The sequence below is a fragment of the Oryctolagus cuniculus genome, chromosome 4, assembly GCF_051225735.1.
Source record: "Oryctolagus cuniculus isolate XC-2025 breed Fujian yellow rabbit chromosome 4, ASM5122573v1, whole genome shotgun sequence".
In the NCBI taxonomy this organism is placed as follows: domain Eukaryota; kingdom Metazoa; phylum Chordata; class Mammalia; order Lagomorpha; family Leporidae; genus Oryctolagus; species Oryctolagus cuniculus.
This window is the reverse complement of record NC_142870.1, coordinates 22,398,822-22,417,397: the sequence shown is the minus strand read 5'-3', so window position 1 is coordinate 22,417,397 and position 18,576 is coordinate 22,398,822. Positions and strand designations below refer to the sequence as shown.

Genomic DNA, 18,576 nt, shown 5'->3' with positions numbered 1-18,576 from the left:
GTTTTCCCTATCATGTGCTTCATGTAAAATAAAATATAAAGCTGTATATAAACGTTTGGTTTCAACAGTGGACCCATGTTTTTTTTAAAAAAATTAGGCAACGAAACAAAGGAAAATAAAACCAAAATACCTTCAGGAACAAAGCGATTCCACCTGTAGCCTCTGTCCTTTTTATCACCCAGCGAGGTAAAATGCCCAATAAATGTAAAATGCAGCATATGCAATCCTGTAGTCTAAATATTTTTTGATGATAACTTATTGCACATTCCACTTGGCAGTTTACCACAGCAATGGAAAACTGGCCCCTTGTTGTTTCACACTGTCCTTGAGCCCCAAAGTGAAATTGAAATCACCAGTAAAATGATCTGGATAAAAAGTTTGTGGCTGTGCTCAGCCAGCTAGCTCCACCCTCCGGGTGTGAGCCAACCCGGGACACTGCTGTGTCCTGCTCCTTGGTGGCACTCTCATCCTTGGGCAGGTAATCAGGCAACTCTGTGTTCTGCTCTACTTCTACAGGAGTATCCTGGACCGGAACCAGCATCTGTTCTCCACTTCACTTTTCACAACTTGCTGAACTTCCATAACCTTGGCTGATGCTATCCCTGATGTCAAAGTCTCTGCCTTCAAATCTGAGTGGATTTGCACCACAGATCTTTGAACAGCCATTTGAAAAGTAAAGCCAATAACATCTTTAATTTTTAACAAAGCTTCTTCACATAGATTTCTCTGAGACGTATCATCAAGACCATCTTTATGCAAAACCACTGTTTTAGCACGTTTGTTTGTAGTTCCCAGAAAAAACTGAGCTTTCTTTCAACGTGAATGCATTTCATTGACGCTATCTCCATCTGCCATATTTGACGATTGAAGAATGTCATAGATTTCAGAGGCCAGGAGTTTTGTTTCTCCTGGAGTTGTGAAACAAACTCTCAAATTCTAATACTTTATTGGAAATCAGGAACCACCTTCGTTCCTTCTTTTCAATGGTGCTCTGATGAAAGCCTTTGTAAGACTGAGAGATGCTTAATTTTTTGAATCAACCTGACTGGTTCATGGAATGCCAGATATGTGGCCAAGCATTCTGGTTATGTTTATGAAGGGGGTTTTACTAAGATTAGCCTTTGATAAGTAAACTGAATATAGCAAATCATCTTCTCTAAAGTGGGTGGTTGTCATATAAGCAGTTGAAGGCTGGAAAAGAACAAAATGTTGAGTGAGAGAGAACTTACACCTGACAGATTTGAGCTGAGACATCAGGTATTTCCTGCTTTCAAAATGAATCAGAAATGTCTATTATTCCTGGGTCTTGAACTTGGATTTTGGGATTCCAAGTGCTTTATCAGTTCTCCTGGTTTTCAGGTCTTTGGACATGGGGCATAACTCAACTTGCAGCTCTCCAGGATTCCTGGATTACTGATATGTCCTGAAAATCATGGACATGCCAACCTCTATAATAAATGAACTATTTTTATAATAAATCATATATATGTGTGTATAAATATATTTATATTACATTTGAATTATATATACTATGTATATTATGTACCTATATTTTACTTCTGTTTCTCTGGAAAACAATGCCTATAGGATAGAAATAAAATGTAAAATTCTATTAAAATATGGTTGTTTACAAATATTATTTTTTCATTTTACACTTTGGTATCTCTAGCATTTAAACTAGTGATTTCCAGGTACCAAAAATAAAGAGGCTGGAGGAGTCAATGAGAGAGCATATTTAAAGTTTTTAAGAGTCAATATAGACTTGTCCTATGAGAAATTAGAGTATATATATATATATATATATATGGAAACACTTGACTACTAAATAGAACTGCTGTGCTGTTATTAAATAAAGTCCAGATAAAGTATCTGAGACTCTAGTTTCTATCCTTAGTCTATTTGACTCAGAAAATTTTTTAAAGATTTATTTATTTTATTTGAAAGGCTTAGTTACAGAGAGGCAGAGGCAGAGAGAGAAAGAGAGGTCTTACATCTGCTGTTCACACCCCAAATGGCCACAATGGCTGGAGCCGATCCAAAGCCAGGAGCCAGGAGCTTCTTCCAGGTCTCCTATGTGGTTGCAGGAGCCCAAGGACTTGGTCCATCTTCTACTCCTTTCCCAGGCCATAGAGGAGAACTGGATGGAAGTGGAGCTGTAGGGACTCGAATTACCACCCACATGAGATGCTGGCATTGCAGGTGGCGGCTTTACCCACTGCACCACAGTGCCCTCCCCTCAGCATTCAAATTTTGAGATTTTCCTGAAAGCTGTTCTGTGCCTCCATTCTCTCATTTCATGGAAATTGTAGAATTTGCTCTAAAATTATATATTTTATTTCAGGCCGGCGCCGTGGCTCAATAGGCTAATCCTCCACCTTGCGGCGCCGGCACACCGGGTTCTAGTCCCGGTTGGGGCGCCGGATTCTGTCCCGGTTGCCCCTCTTCCAGGCCAGCTCTCTGCTATGGCCAGGGAGTGCAGTGGAGGATGGCCCAGGTGCTTGGGCCCTGCACCCCATGGGAGACCAGGAAAAGCACCTGGCTCCTGGCTCCTGCCAGGATCAGCGCGGTGCGCCGGCTGCAGCGGCGGCCATTGGAGGGTGAACCAACGGCAAAGGAAGACCTTTCTCTCTCTGTCTCTCTCTCTCACTGTCCACTCTGCCTGTCAAAAAAAAAAAAAAAAAAAAAAAAAAAAATTATATATTTTATTTCAGTTGTACTGATGATCAGATTCATAGCCACATTGACTGATGCATTCATTCACAATATCTGTAACTATGTGATCCTGAGCTGCCACTCTTGTTAAATATGAACATACCACAGTGAGCATGATAGTCAAGGTACCCATTTCTAGAGAATATGAAGAGGAGGCAGGTCACAAAGGACAAATGAGTGAAAAAATACATTTATATAAAAATTTCAAAATGGAACAAGATCTGAAAATAAAGTATATTAAGGCTCTGATTTGGAATGAATTGGAGTTATTTTAGATGGATTTTTTAAAAGTTCATTCTGCAAAGTTGATTCTTGAGATATAACATGATTTGCAGAAAAGAACTAGCAATGTACTGATTGGAAGACAAAGGTAAACAGAGATGGAGGGTAAGGGTGAGCTTAAAATGTTCAGGAAGAAGATCTCTGCCATTTCAGGCCTAACAAGCAAAAAATTCTTATGCATGATCAGCTTTGGTCTTTCTACAGACTAAATACATGTAAGTAATGGCAGCCTTACAAGTTACTTGTGGAAGTCGGCAAAGCCATGTTCTGAAACCACTTGGAGAGCTGCACGATAATCAGAAACATTGGTTATTTACTTTAAGAGTGCAAGGCATAAGTGCTTGCTGTTTTCTGCATGACAATTTTGAGATATATCTGTTATATAAGAAGAAATTACATGCACTAATACAGTCAAGAATTTAGATTTTTACAGTGGACATTGTGGTGCAATGAGAAGTTGCTGTAAGTCCTACTTCTGCTTTTGATCCAGCTTCTTGATAGAGCACCTGGGATGCAGCAGATTTTTTGGCCCCAGAACTTGGTTTTCTTCCACCCATACATATGAGAGATGTGGATGTAGTTCCTAACTCTTGGCTTCTGCTTGGCCCAGCACCAGCTATCACAGCCATTTGGGAGTGAGTCAGCAGATGGAAGATTTCTCTTTCTTTCCCTCTATCTCTCTGTCACTCTGCCTTTCAAATAAATAAATACATATTTGAAAAAAAGAACTTAGCTTTTAAATACCAAGAGAACGTGGTGACATTTCAAGTAGGGAAGATGACGTGATTTGGTTTACATTGTCAAGCTATTATTTTGTCTTCCATGCAGAAAATGATTTGTGGAGAAAAAGAGACCAACAGCAAGAGACCAACCTGGAACAGAACAAATAAAAACTGTCAATGTCATCTCTGTTGGTGGCCACGCAAATAGAGTGAAGTGTACGTATGATGACTACATTGAAAGGTAAATCCCAAAGTCCTGGATGATGAAAAGAATGTGGAGGAAATGTACAGAGTGACAACGGATATGTTTGACTTTAAGTTTCATGTCTTGAATAAAGAGATGAATGCTGATATTAATTCAATGAGTATAAAGCAGAATAATACAGTAAAAATGTATTGTTTGAAGAACTTTTGTGAAATCCAAGGGCAGGATGCTAAGGAAAAATCAATGTATCTTTGTGAAGCCTGATTTGGAGATTGAGGAAGTGAAAAAAAAATCTTTGCAATAGAAATTAGTGAAAATTAGGTGAATTAACACATAACTTCATTCTTAATTCAGTTTCTATGGTGGAGCTAAAAATATTTGTATGCAATGTCCTCCTCAGAAAGGCTAATATAAAATTAGCAAGTGTATTATTTTATGAACTGGCTGAAGTAAACACTAATTGGGTCTTAAGGTCAAGACTCTGTAAGCTTTGCCTAAAAGCTTCATTAGTTTTCTCACCCGGAATAAGTCATTTATCAACATAAAGGACAAGACTTAGGGGAAGATCAGCAGAGAAGCAAGGTTTGCTTATAAGCAAAGTGAAAACACACAATGTAGAGAAAGTGTTCTTGTTCAAGAGAGAACTGTGCTCAAAAAAGCTCAGGGTCATTCTTTATGTGATCTGGAGGCACAGGGGTTGGAATCTGGTAGGGGCTTCCTTGAATATTCAAAGAGCATGGAATATGGGGTGGGACTTCAGCACCACCCATGTCTTGGCCCTTTGGTTTAGTTTGGTTTGGTTTGAATTTAAATCTCAGGAGTTGCATGGCATCAGGAGATACCTGATGGCGAGTGGGAGGGTCTGTTATGGCTATTTCATAATAGTGACCTTATAATTAGTTAAAGTCATCATAGGGATATACCCTGATGCCAAATTGAATATTTTTAGCCAGTGATGGAATCCACAGTTTTGTGCACCTGCAGATGTTAGGAGTGTTATGGGTAGTGCAGGCTGGACTGCAACACAGACATGAAAGGCTACAGGGAGCTGCTGATAACCCAGCTCCTCCTTGCCAGATACCTCCTTGCTTATAGCACTCTTCTTTTTTTTATTAATTTATTTATTTGAAAGGCAGAGTTACAGAGAGGCAGAGACAGAGAGAGAATGAAATCTTCCATTCTCTGCTTCACTCCCCACATGGCCACAACGACTGTTGCTAGGCCTTTCCATGGAAGCCAGGAGCCAGGAGCTTCTTCCAGGTCTCCCGCAGGGTGCAGGGGCCCAAGGACTTGGGCCATTTTCTGCTGCTTTCCCAGGCCTTAGCAGAGAGCTGAATGGGAAGTGGAGCAGCCGAGACTCAAACTGGCATTCATATGAGATGCCGGCAATGCAGGCTGAGGTTTTACCCACTATGCCACAGTGCAGGCACATAAATCTCTTTAAAACTGTTGACATCACCAAGTAGTGTGAATAGTGTCATGTATTCTGGATATGAAAAATGTAAATCCCAACAATGTTCTCCACCTGGTAAAGACAGTGTGAAATGTTACTTACAGATGATAAGTAAATTAATGTGATTGTTTTGACAGCACAATGATGATTCCGAATCTAAAGAGCGTTGAAAAGGATACACTGTCATGACGCAGGAATTATGCTTTTGCAACAAGCATACTTTTCTCTGAAGAAGGGATAGGATTTCAGTTTGATTTTGAGGCATATTTTATATATCCCAAAGTTGACAGTGGACAATATACCAACAAGGGAATGAGAAGAAATCAATAAAAAACAAAGGAAACAACTCACCAATGCCATATCTTTGAATGTGACCTTGACCTAGTGACTCTGAGCTAACAAATCAAACACATCCAAAGTGAAGTGTCCTAACTTCCAAGATTAAATTACAAGACACTTGTGGTGTTGATCTTACTTGATCTCTCTGCTTCTCTTAGAGCTCTGATTCTGGGAGAAGTCAGCTGCAGTGTTGTGAGAGGTCCTATGGAGAAGCTCAAGTGGCAGAGGACTGATGTCTTCAGCCGAGCCAATGACCCCTGAAGATCTGAAGCCAGCCACATTCACATAGGTGACCTTGGGGCATATCCTCCCACCAGGTTGTATCTCCACTTCCTGCTTGATAAAAACCTTACTTCTTGAATTAAAGGCACCAGTTTAGCCATAGCTGGGTTCTTGATTCACAGAACACAATGTAATGAATAACAGTTTTAAAATCATTCTATTTTCAGATAATTTATGAGGGGATAAAAATACAGGATATTCTCAAGCAAAATTCATTGATTAGCAACTCAGGAATCCCTAGAGCATACGCAAACACATGGAGATTGAACAACATGATCCTGAATGAACAATGGGTCATAGAAGAAATTAAAAGAGAAATCAAAAATTTTCTGCAAATATTTAATATCACCTTTTCCTATATAAAATCATCTCATTCAATACAAAATTCTGTTTTTGAAATTAGAGGCAGTCCTTCGGTGCTCCAGTTAAGATACCACTTGGTGTGTTCAAGTCCACTAAGAGCCTGAGTCCAAGTCTTAACTCTGCTTCTCATTCCAGCTCCTGCTAATCCATACCTTGGGAGGTCACAGGTAATGAGTACACACTTAGTCCCTGCCACTCACATGGGAGACCTGGGTGTAGTCCCAGGCTACTAGTTTTGGCCTTCCCCAGCCCTGGCTGTAGCTGACATTTGGGTGGTGAACCAGCAAATGGGAGATTTTCTGAATTTCTCCCCATCTGTCTCTCCATTCCTCTCTCTTTTGTCTGTTTTCCTGCCTTGTCAATAAATAATTTTTTTGAAAAAATCAAAATTATCTTTACAAATTGCTTAAGAATTCAAAAATATGTTTAAAGCCTAGACTTATGCCATTATATTTTTTCTCTCCATCAAGAGAGAAAATTAAAGCAAATATTTTTGTGAGAGGAAAAGAGAGAAAAAAGGATTTTTTTGTGAAGAAAAAATGTTAGGAAACATATGGCAACATCACAGTACTACTGTCATCTATTTAAGAAGTTTTAATCATTTGTTAAACAAGACTTTTAATACACTTTCCAATTTCATTAAGTTCTGAACATAAAATTTTTTTCAAAACTAAAACTAAAGCACTAACATTTGCATGTTAACAGAGCTTCAAAATATAAAGGGGAACAATTTGAGACTGTAGGATAATGTCAGTAATGTGAGGTACATCTTTGCCAAATTCTAAAGCAGCATTCTGATCTAAATTTAGGGATACTGGCTGTGAATCAAACATTAGATGGGGATTTGAGAAAACAGTTGTTTCAGCCATGCATCCCAGCCAGGGTAGTGTTGGCAAGAGTGACTCCTACACCAAACTATCAAAAACAGAGAAGGAAACAAAAAGATCCATGACATTTGGACTATTTGGAGATAATGTGTTACAAACAAGTAACTCCAGATAAATAATTTTAAGCAATTCAGTGATAATTTCTTGATAACCCTGCTCTTAGAAAAACTTTGGTTTTCCTCTGGAATTTCCTCGACATTCATTGAGTAGTGGCCCTTCCATCTGGCTTATGTCCTTGGGCTCTGCCCCAGGAGAGCACTCTCACATAAACCTGGATGGGACAAAAGCTATACAAAGCATTGCTGTACATGATAATTCTAGTGGTACAGCATGCGACATTGGAGGAGTTATCCATGCTATGTTCATTGTTTTCCCTTCCAGAACTCTTCTTTCCCTCTAATTTTATATTTATATGCAAGATTTTTGGCTTGTGGAAGGACTGTTTGATCTGTGTCCTCACCAATCAAATACCATCAAATTAGTGTTTATGTTTCAACACATGCATTTTGGAAGGAAACAAACATTCAGAGCATAGAAGTTTCACGTGACTCTTAAAAATTCAAAGTCTGGAGCTAGACAGTCTAAATGTGGCCTTGCAGTGGGGTAGCAATTACCTTCTTTACATTTTTGAGTATTGCTGATTTTCTACAATGAATGCACAGTATTTGCATATGCTTGTAAAGTGGTAATTATGAAAGACAAACCACATATATTTTAGCATATATCTTTGTAAATGAAATTTGAAAAGAAAATATTTTCTTAGAATAATTTTAGCAGTTCCTAAAGTTCAACTAACAGCTTATGAAAACATAAAAAATATGAAATTGTCCTGTTGAGTATTTCTTATTTAGAGATTGAACTTTTAAGTATAAAAAATCTTATAACATCTTTAATTAATTCATTAATTTCTACTTGAAGGGAACAGAGATATATAGGCAGACAGAGAGACAAATATATTTCCACTTATTCATACTACAAATTTCTGCAAAAGCCAGGACTGTATCAGGCTGAAGCTAGGGGCCAAGAGTTCAACCCAGGTTTCTCACACAGGTGTCAGAGATCCAACTAATTGGGCCATTCATTGGTGCCTTCCAGGATGTGCATTGGTAAAAATCTGGAATCAGAGTGGGCCCAATAATTCAATTCACATACTTAGAAAAGGGATGTGGATGTCCCAAGAAGCACCTTTAAGTATTATGTCAAATATCTTCTTCTCAATTTAATAAAAGTGTTTCTGAGTATTTTTAGGATTTGTTTTTTTTTTTTTTTTTAGTTTCTTCCTTATTTTACCATATCCTAATTTATCCAGTCACTGACTACACTCAACTACTCGCTATTATTAGTTTGGATATAAAATTGTATCTTTATCATTATTAGATAATTCATGATGCAATATCTAGGGTTTTTTATTTTTTTAACTTTTAATTAATGAATATAAATTTCCAAAGTACAGAATATGGATTACAATGGCTTCCCCCCCATAACGTCCCTCCCACCCGCAACCCTCCCCTTTCCCACTCCCTCTCCCCTTCCATTCACATCCAGATTCATTTTTGTTTCTCTTTATATACAGAAGATCAATTTAGCATACATTAAGTAAAGATTTCAACAGTTTGCTCCCACACAGAAACATAAAGTGAAAGATACTGTTTGAGTACTAGTTATAGCATTACATCTCAATGTACAGCACACTAAGGACAAAGATCCTACATGAGGAGTAAGTGCACAGTGACTCCTGTTGTTGACTTAACAAATTGACACTCTTGTTTATGGACTCAGTAATCACCCTAGGCTCTTGTCATGAGCTGCCAAGGCTGTGGAAGCCCCCTGAGTTCACTGACTCTGATCATATTTAGACAAGGCCATGGTCAAAGTGGAAGTTCTCTCCTCCCTTCAGAGAAAGGTACCCCCTTCTTTGATGACCCGTTCTTTCCACTGGGATCTCACTCGTGGAGATCTTTCATTTAGTTTTTTTTTTTTTTTTTCCCCCAGAGTGTCTTGGCTTTCCATGCCTAAAATACTCTCATGGGCTTTTCAGCCAGATCCGCATGCCTTAAGGGCTGATTCTGAGGCCAGAGTGCTGTTTAGGACATCTGCCATTCTATGGGTCTGCTGTGTATCTCACTTCCCATGTTGGATCATTCTCTCCCTTTTTGATTCTATCAGCTAGTATTTGCAGACACTATTCTTCTTTATGTGATCCCTTTGGTTCTTAGTCCTATCATTATGATCAGTTGTGAACAGAAATTGATCACTGGGACTAGTGAGATGGCATTGGTACATGCCCCGTTGATGGGGTTGAATTGGAATCCCCTGGTATGTTTCTAACTCTACCGTTTGAGGCAAGTCAGCTTGAGCATGTCCCGAATTGCACATCTCTTCCCTCTCTTAGAGATTCTGTGCTACTTGTACAATTAAATACATGAAATCTATTCTCTTTATTTAACTTTTTAAAAGAAAGGAAAATAGATTGTCAGCCAGTTTTGTTAAAGATCATGAATGAGCTTAAGGGCTTTCTTTATGTTATTGTTCCTCATGTTGTGGAACTCCGTGGGTAGTTTATGAAGCGTTATCTGTATCAAGCAATGAAGACAAATCTGATAGCCATATCTTTGTTCAGGGATCAATAAGGCCAAATGTGACTAAGAAGAATAACACTGGAAGCTTGTAAGAGACAGTGTTGAGTTTGAAAACTTAGTGTTCTCTTTGTGTTGCTTTTAACTTCAACACGGCTCACTCTAATATAATTTGAAGTGGAAAATTGATTTTGGGCCGGAACGGTGGCTTAGTGGATAAAGCCACCACCTGCAGTGCTGGCATCACATATGGGTGCCAGTTCGAGTCCCAGCCTCTCTACTTCAGATACAGCTCTCTGCTATGGCCTGGGAAAGCAGTAGAAGATGTCCCAGGTCTTTGAGCCGCTGTACCTGTGTGGGAGACCCAGAGGGAGCTCCTGGCCCCTGGCTTCAGGTCAGCACAGCTTTGACTGTTGTGGCCAACTGGGAAGTGAATCAGCGGATGGAAGACCTCTCTCTATCTATCTCTCTCTCTGCCTCTTCTTTTCTCTCTCTGCGTAACTCTGACTTTAAAATAAATTAAAAAAAGAAAATTAATGTAAGTAAACAACTCATTTATTTTTATGTTTTAATTTTATATCTGAGATTATGCTTTTTTGATGTAATAAAAATTTAGATGTCAACTAAACAAAGCAATGTCAAGCTCCAGAAGGAGAGTGAGTTTTTTCATTTACGTTGTAGACAAGAGTTGGTTGAGTGTGGAGTTTACTTTTCCCCCGATTCATTCAAGGGTCTGAATAGCTATTTTGGAATGTAAACCATGGGGAAACTAAGATGTGTCTTCGGTAAAGGGGATGCTTAAACCTGATTGTGTGAACAGAATGATGGGTTGTTTCCTGGCTCCTTAGAGTAAAGGGGAAAGAAAAAAAACAGTAGTGATATTACAGGAAATGAGCTACATGTTACTCAAGCCAGAAACTGACTTCCCAGTAATTGCATGAGCACAGCCTGACGCTTGGAGAGCTTGATCCAAAGTAGTCATCTGAGCACCTGGGAGACCATAGAGCCAACTGAGTTGATACCAAAATCTGGAGGCAGGAGTTCAGAAAAACCCTGGAGTCTACATTTTCAATGAGATAAGCTGTTCCCTGTGATTTCTGAATCATGAGGGTAAATATCTAAGATTGTGCTTTGCAGGATTTGCAGTTCCCATGTCTGATCTCCAGATTAAACTTTTATCCACTTATCTGCTATAAATTGAGCACATGTAAGGATTATTTGCATGCCCCATGTATGTTTTCTAAGAAGTGATTATTCTGGATATAGCACATGGGAATGGTTCTCAGTCAAGTATTTGTTAACTGACAGGTTTTACTAGTTCTGTTTGCAGTGGTAATAGTTACCTCCCAGCTCTCCTTCTGTTTCAGTTTCTCTGGAATTTCTCACATTTTAAGAAGAACTGTCATTCTAAGTTTCTCTAGCTGATTTAGATAGAATGTGATAGTCACTCTTCAGGAAATGTGACAATTCTGAAATTTCTCAATTTTAAGTTTGTGACACATTTTGAGATAATGTGTTTCTCTAATTAGTATCAATTCCACTTCTTCTAAAAAGAAAGCAGCTTAAAGTAAATCTTTATTCACTGCTAGTAAACTTTTTGTGCCTTATTACAGTTTTCTTCTTTCCTTTTTTCTCCTTTGATCTGTCCAAGAAATTCAAATTTGTGTGAAAGCACTGATGGATTCTTTTAAATTTACTGGTAAAATCACCATAAACTCTATGCCATGGTCTCTTGTTCTGTTTCTTTCTTTCACTCTGCCCTAAGCTGTTTCTCACTTCATTACATGACTTAATCAAGGCCTGAAATGAGTAATTTGTGTTTATTGTTATGGATTTACCTTGATGTCAAGTGTTATTCATTCTGGCAAGAATAGGCCAGCAACTGTGTTCATTTAATCTTGTCCTAACCCATTTTGGCTTCTGGATTCTGTTACTGGCTGGTATCTCACAGTGGGAGAGTTTCCAGTTTGATACTATACATCATCTGCCAACAAGTCCAACATGATCATCTCTTATCTTTCCAAAATTCTGAAAGTTTAGCCTCCTGATTCTGTTCTATTCTTTCAACATTGTACTATATAGTTTACCTGAGGTAGCCTCTGCTAAGAGCAAAACTAGATTATCCCCAGTGCTGCTAACATCATGATTCTGATTGTATCTAAGAGGTACAATCCTGAATAAGTTACTAATTATGTCATGGAGGATCATAGAGTAAGGGAATCTAGAGTTTCCCAAATTCAACATTTTCCTTCCAGGAAACTAGAGATCCTATTTGCTGCCAGTCATGCAACTTATTACAAATAAAAGCATATCTCAAAAACAGGTTGTGTAACTTCAGTCTATATCTGTTTTTCTAAAATGGTTCTGCTCTGTAATGTATTCACGCTGATAGTCACATTCAATTTCCAAAATGGAGACTTTTAAATTCACATACAAAAGGATTTCATACTTTGGGAGTTGCAAAGGAGAGTTTCCCTCCTGCTCTCCAAATATGGGACTGAATATCAATATGCGTCATTGATTGATGTCTCAAGTGTTCCAGTTCAGCTACTGACGTAATAGGGCATGACTCTAAGCAAAACAGTAAAATTGACAAAAGTTACCTTTTTTATATTTTACCACTACTGTTGTATGCTCAGGATCTCTTTGTCCTCTGGACATTTCCTTCAACAAAACTGTCAAGAAAGAGTGTGATCAAAATATGCTGATCTTGAGGCCGGCGCTGCAGCTCACTAGGCTAATCCTCATCCTTGTGGCGCCAGAACCGCGGGTTCTAGTCCCAGTCGGGGCGCAGGATTCTGTCCCAGTTGCCCCTCTTCCAGGCCAGCTCTCTGCTATGGCCTGGGAGTGCAGTGGAGGATGGCCCAAGTGCTTGGGCCCTGCACCCCATGGGAGACCAGGAGAAGTACCTGGCTCCTGCCTTCGGATCAGCGCGGTGTACCAGCCGCAGTGCACCGGCCGTGGCGGCCATTGGAGGGTGAACCAATGGCAAAAGGAAGACCTTTCTCTCTGTCTCACTCTCTCACTGTCCGCTCTGCCTGTCAGTGGCTAAAGTTGAAGCATACTAGCAAGAGATGGGTACAATCTCTAGAAGGAATTTGTTGACCATAGTTTCCATAAATGTGCAGTAAGTCTTCAGAAGGAGAGGTTGAATGGCCTAACGTGTATAAATTATACATATGCTATTTGCGTATGAGTTGCATGTGTTCAAAATGAACATAGAATCAGATACCCACTAGGAAAATACTGAGAAATAATATAAGAAATGTCAAAAACAACTATTAAGTTTACATAGAAGTAAAATTTTAAATTTAAATTCATTTTATCTATTTCTTCAAAAAGTACTAATTTCTATTGGAATTTCTTCATCCTTCTTGGCCTGCAAAAGTCTAATAACTAACTTCTTGGTTCTCTACTCACTTTCATTTATTTCAAAACAGCAGTCGTTGACTTGTTAATTCCTTGTGCTGTCACTCTTAATCCCGTTGTGATTAAGCATCTCTCAAACTTATGGGCAATTTTCATTCTGTTTTATTGCCTCAGAATGAAATTGTCCTGGGGATTAAAATCCATGACAAAAATAATCAAAAATAAGAGGATAGGGAGTTCTCAGATGTCACAAACAAGAAAACAAGCAAGTAAATATGTGACAGGATTTTAACATTCACACAAAGCTTTAAGAAACTATATATAAGAATTTGCATAAGTATCTTAATGACCTGTCAATAGGTTTTTTTTTTCTCGAGATTGTATTATTTATTTATAGTATTAGGGCAAAGCAAAATATTTTGATCTCTTTTATTTAGAACTACAAAAATCATTCATTATATGCAAATACAAAGACTCCTGCACAATACACAGGCCCTCACATATACCCACATCCATACATACAACTACTGTGTGTATAAGTGGGGGAAGTTTAGAATTATAAAAAAATTTTCATAAGGAAAGTAAAGAAGAACGAAATGTATGTTGGGGGTTAACTGTTCCAATACAGAACAGAAATGCAAAGGAAACAAGTATGATAGGAAAATACATGTTTATTGAGCCCCAATTAGGGGCTTGACATTTTGCTTGGATTTATATGTACACCATTTCATTCAGTTTTCAAAAATAAATTTGTTAGCTAGATATTATTATTTGTGCTCTGCAGATAAGAAAGCTGAATGTGAAAGATTTTTAGTACCAGAGAGTCACCATACCACAGGCACAGAAGTTCTAATTCAAAAAAACATGCTTTGCCTGCTACCATATTATGATGACTACAGGGGCAAATATTTGGTCTAGCAGTTAAAAGACCAGTAAAAATGCCCTCATCTCACACCACAGTGGCTGGGTTCTCAAGCTGGTTCCATTCCCAGTTCCTAGGAGGTAGCAGTTAGTGGCGCATGCAGTTAAGTACCTGACAAATCAATGGATGACGTGGGTTAGATTTGCAGCATGTGTCTTCAATCAGGCAGAGATGCAGTTGTTGTGGGCATCGGGAGGGAACCAGAGGATAGGAACTCATTTTCTCTATCATCTCTCTTTCTCTTTCTCTTTCTCTTTCTCTTTCTCTTTCTCTTTCTCTTTCTCTTTCTCTTTCTCTTTCTCTTTCTCTTTCTCTTTCTCTTTCTCTTTCTCCTCCTCCTCCTCCTCCTCCTCCTCCTCCTCCTCCTCCTTCTCCTTCTCCTTCTCCTTCTCTTCCTCCTCCTCCTCCTCCTCCTTTCTCTTCCTCTCCTCCTCCTCCTCCTCCTCCTCCTCCTCCTCCTTCTTCTTCTTCTTCTTCTTCTTCTTCTTCTTCTTCTTCTTCTTCTTCTCTCTCTCTCTCTCTCCCCCCACCAAGTGAACGAAAAAAAAAAAAAATCAATAATTTTTAAAAGTCAATTACAGGAGCTGGGGATGGCGCCGTGGCTCACTAGCTAATCCTCTGCCTGTGGCGCCGGCACCCTGGGTTCTAGTCCCAGTTGAGGCACCGGTTCTGTCCCGGTTACTCCTCTTCCAGTCCAGCTCTCTGCTGTGGCCTGGGAAGGCAGTGGAGGATGGCCCAAGTGCTTAGGGCATGGCACCCGCATGGTAGACCGGGAGGAAGCACCTGGCTCCTGGCTTCAGATTGGCGCTGTGTGCTGGCTGTAGCAGCCATTTGGGGGTGAACCAACGGAAGGGAGACCTTTGCCTCTGATTCTCTCTCTCACTGTCTAACTTTACCTGTCAAAAAAAATCAATTACAGGAGCTGGTATTGTGGCATAATGGGTTAAGCTGCCACCTGAAATGCAAGCATTCCATATGGGCACCAATTTGAGTCCTGCCTGCTCCATTTCCAATAAAGATCCCTGCTAATGTGCCTGGAAAAGCAGTGGAAGATGACCTGAGTGCTTGGGCCCCTGCATTCATATGGGAATCATAGCGGGATGAAGTTCCAGCTCCTGGCTTCAGCCTGGCCTAGTTCCAGCTGTTGTAGCCATTTGAGGAGTGAATAGGAGCATAGAATATTCATTTTCTCTCTCTCTTTCTCTTTGCTACTTTGCATTTCAAATAAATAAAATAAATCTTAAGGGGAAAAAAAGAGCAACTATAGTGTTACATGTTGCCTCACTGCCACTGTGTGAGCTTCAATTCTAAATTTTCAAATTTGAAATGCATGATATTCTGATAATGTCTAATTATTTCTTTAGCTCAAAATTATCTTCTTATTTGTGGCATCTTTTTCTGACTTTCCCTTAAAATACTTTAAATTTTAAGTATGGTCCTTTTCCGTTTACATTTATTTATTCTTCATAAAAGTATTTTTATAACCATGGAAATAATTGTCTCTTAAAACATATCTTCAAGTTCTTTCAATTTCCTGTTTTTTCAGATTCACTGTCTAACTTTGTTCTGACAAAAACTTAAAATCAATGTGTCCAAGCTTTGCACAAATACATTCCAACAAATCTATTTTTCCCCTTGACTACTACTGTTTCTGGCTATCTTATTATCATTCTTCTATAGATGAAGATTCAGACCCCTAGTTACCTTGATTCTCTACCTTTGCTTCTTTAGGCAATCAGTTGACATTAAAAGACAGATTGCAACTGTCTAAGATTTTCCTTTTGTTTCCATCCTACTAACATCATCATTGTCAAAACATTGTTTCTCAAGACTTTTCAAGTAAATCTGTTGGTTTATATTCACTCCTTAGCAAAATTCATTTGAAAGATATATATATATATATATATATTTATATACACACATATATGTGTATATATATACACATGTAGTGAAAGAGAGAGAGAGTGACAGACAGAGATTTCCGGTCTACTGGTTCACTCCCCAAATGCTTGCAAAACCTCACCAGGCTGATGAGAAGAGCCAGGGACTCAGTAATGGTCTCCTACATGGAGCAAGGTCTCAAATATTTGAGCAGTTTCTGCCGCCTCCCAGAGCATGCAATAGCAGGAAACTGGAATGGAGAGTTAAGCGCAGGCTTGAACCGAGGATTTCAGATATGGAACGTGGACAGCAGTGGGTTAACCACTGTGTGAAACACTCACCCCTCCAGTTACTCTTTTTTTTTTTGCCTATACTTTTTTTAAAAAAAAATTTTTTTTATTTTTTGACAGGCAGAGTGGACAGTGAGAGAGAGAGAGACAGAGAGAAAGGTCTTCCTTTGCAGTTGGTTCACCCTCCAATGGCCGCCGCAGCTGGCGCACCGCGCTGATCCGAAGCCAGGAGCCAGGTGCTTCTCCTGGTCTCCCATGGGGTGCAGCGCCCAAGCACTTGGGCCATCCTCCACTGCACTCCCTGGCCACAGCAGAGAGCTGGCCTGGAACAGGGGCAACCGGGACAGAATCCGGCGCCCCGACAGGGACTAGAACCCAGTGTGCCGGCACCGCAAGGCAGAGGATTAGCCTAGTGAGCCGCGGTGCCGGCCCCAGTTACTCTTTAATAAAGTATTCTATTCAACATGCTCAGATTGGTCTAAATACACTGTAGACAAGTATAGTGTTCCTGTTTGACCCTCTGAAATTTGTTATTGCCTTATGATAATTCCAAATCTCTGTAGTGACATTGAAGACCTTGCAGTATTATTCACAGCATTTCTCCTCTCAGGAACGCTGTGATTCTTTCATGATCAATCAATGGTTCTAATTTGTTGAGGTGCAATGGAAATTCTATCTTCTCCTTCTGTCAGGCAAGAACAAACTGTTTTTCTTCTTTGTTCATATAGAACTTTGTTTATAATTTTTGCATGTTTAGCAAATGTGTCCTTACAGAATAGACATTGACTTACATCTTAGTCTGTTTACACTATTGTAACAGAATGTCATAAATTGATTGGTTTCTAAACAACAGAAATTTATTTCTCATCATTCTGGATGCTGAGAAGTCCAAGATGAAGTAACAATCCATTTAAGTGTCCAGTGAGAATCTTCTTCTTGTAATCTTCATCTGTAGTCTCAGATTGTAGAGAGAGGAAGCATAATCTGTCAGTAACGCTTAGAAGAATATTAAAACCATTTGTCGGTTCTTCATTAATGAACTAATCTCATCCTAATTACCTCGCAAAATTTCTTCCTTCTAATTCCATTACTGTAGGTGTTCAGGTTAAAGAATGTGAATTTGGCAGTGTTGTGAGGGCTGGGGGAGGGGGCAGAGAACACAGCCTCATGTCCCCAACAGTTTCCATCTGCTACATGTGAAAGGACAGGGATTTTAACTAATGATTCGATTCCATCTAATCCCATGGGGAACTCAGAGTATAAATCACACTGCAGATTCTTCCTACCTCTGGTAAGGAAGTTAGCCTTTGGTACCCTCTGTTAGTGCAACATTGATTTTTGGCTCTCTATGACTTCCAAGGGCAGAGGTCTATAATCTCACGAATGGGGCAAATCTTGCTTGGCCATGGGAAATCCACAGAAAAGACGCCAACTGTGAATCATTAGCATTAGCCAGAGTCTGTGTGCATAAACTCGGTAAGGTGATCTGCTCTGGGCACCACCAACATCTATTTTTTTTTCCCTTTTGCAAATTCCAATCAAATTGCTTTTCTCAGTAACTTCAACTTACTTATTTCACTAAGTTTATTTCCACATAGACAACTTTGTGAGAATTTTCGTTATTCACAATTTCTAGGAAAACTCACAAGAGAGGAGTTAGTGATCCAAAGTAAGTTCCCTGTTTCCAAATGTGACTTGAAGTTTCAAATACTACTCATCATTTCCCTCCTCAATTATCTATTCCAGATCCCTCTCCTCTTGACTGGCATTCCTTCTGATTTTCCAGGCTAGTCTGCCATGTGGTAGTTACAATTTGAGTTTAGTGGCAATCATACCATGGCCCATGTCAAGCCACAGTCAAGTCCTGAATTTCCTTCACCCACTCCATCTATGCCTTCATCAAATCCAGTTGGTTTTACATTTACAGCATTTCTGGATTCTGATTTTCTTGCTGCCTTGCTAGCTAACAACATGATCCAAGCCACAGTAATCACTCACTTCTGGGCCACTAAACCGGGTCTTCTTTATTATGTTCATGCTTCACTACCCACACTCCAGATAACAGATTTTCTTTAGAATGATCCTTTCTAAAATATGCCAGTTCATCTCATGCTTTTGCTCATGCCCTGCCAATGACTTTCCATCTTGCTCAGAGGGAGCAAATTTACAAGGCATATTCTGTAGCCAAATGACCTACGTTTAATCAAAGATCTTCCTCTCACTATTTGTGTGAAATAGTCAAGCTAACTGAATGGTTTGTGAGTCTGAATAATATTAAGATGTTCATATGAAT

General features: G+C 39.3%; 1 pseudogene; it reads right to left on the bottom strand.

Moving 5' to 3' along the window:
* Window positions 1-349: 349 nt before the first annotated feature.
* Window positions 350-18,576, bottom strand: part of LOC100355216 (armadillo repeat-containing protein 1 pseudogene) — a 69,494-nt pseudogene continuing 51,267 nt past the window's right edge.